Source organism: Morus notabilis, unplaced genomic scaffold, assembly GCF_000414095.1.
Source record: "Morus notabilis unplaced genomic scaffold, ASM41409v2 Scaffold238, whole genome shotgun sequence".
Taxonomy (NCBI): domain Eukaryota; kingdom Viridiplantae; phylum Streptophyta; class Magnoliopsida; order Rosales; family Moraceae; genus Morus; species Morus notabilis.
In genome coordinates, this window is record NW_010364717.1 from 137,185 (window position 1) to 138,920 (window position 1,736).

Sequence of the window (1,736 nt, forward strand, 5' to 3'; positions counted from 1 at the left end):
GTCCGGCAGGGTTTCCCTGACTCTTCCTTCGTTGATAACAGTCTATGGACTAAGCAATATCACTAACACTCTTGAATATGTATCAAAACATAACTTTATTTTATTTTATAAAATCAGCGAAACAATAATGTCTGACATTTGTCATTTCACAAATAATAAATTACATCCTACTTTATGGACACATTTCCAACAGATCCAGCGATCATAAGGCTCCCTTGTGGTTTTGGATGCATTAGCTGTGGGTTCTTGAGGACATTCTTCTACTATGACAAATTTATAGTCTTCGCAGACTAACAGTATGTTCATGTTACTTTTCCACTTAGCATAGTTATCACCGTCTAGTTTTTCAGTCGCAAGTAGTGTGATAATAGGATTTGACATATTGCTGGAAATAAATAGAATATTCATCTAATCAATTTATGTGCATGAATATCAAGGCATGTTAATTTTGGCACAATTAAATATGATGCATGATGCTCATGAAAAATACATAAATCATGTTTTAATTTTAGGTGCCAACGCTAATCTAATTTACCACAAATAAAGTGTACCGTTGGGTTGTCAAATTATATACAAATTAGACCGAGACTCTTCTCAATTAATAAATATAATCAAAATATCTCATATTTTCATATGTATTAACTACTGTTATTTTGGTCAAAATATAACCGACAAATTTGATTACATTTTTATGAGTGTAACTCACCGTTCCAAATCCCATAGACGAAACTCCGGATTGCTACCTTTGGGTTGTCAATTCAGAAATACATCCTGAAATCCGATATCTAAGAAGCCAACCTTGTTATTGATCCGGCAAGAACACGCTCCTTTGGGAGGGCGAATCAATGTCGCCGCAAAGCTCCTCTCCATTTCTCACGGTGTTGTGCTAAAGGTGGAGACCAGTGGGTCGTATTGTCATACAACTCTCTCCCACTCATTATTTTACAAATATGTATTTTATTTGAAAATCATCTCATGTTTTTTCAAATCCCGATAAATATATAATTTATTTTTCATATATGTGAAATTCTAAAATTTAACTCTTAAATTCAATTTCACATATAACATTATTTGACAAATCAATTTTGCAACTTAAATCAATTTAATAATATTAAATTGATTTTAGCGCATGGTTCTTATTTTATTTTATCTTTTTAAAACTCTTCTAAATAAATAAAATAAATAATAATAAATGTGCGTGTATGCATGGTATATTATAAAACATATGAGTAGGCATACTATATCTACATGGCATGTTATATGCATGGACATATATTATACAATCCTCCAATAAATATAAGTATAAAATATGCAATCGGCTATTGAGATGGATTTGACCGGGTCCCATGAAAAATATAAAGTACAACCAAATTGAATAAATAAATAATTACAATAATTATTTTCTTCTGCTACATCAACATGTCTTCGATTCTTGAATTCTTCATTCTTCGGCTTCATTCTTTGTCTTGGGGTCAGATTTCACCTTCTTCGGGGTCCAAAACTCTTCCGGGTCCTTCGGCATGCAAAACGAGGGTTTCGAAAACCCTCAAGCTCGTTCGGAGTCCGTTGGCTGCTCCTTGTGCGCATGGGTCGAATCTGGGCGCGCGCTGGCCGAGTGTCGCGCGCGCTAGGTCAGCTGGCACGCGCGCTGGCTGAGTGTTGAGCGCGCTGGGCGTGCGATGCGCACACGCGCTGGGTCGGCTCGCGCGCGTGGTGGTGGCACAGGGCGTGGCACA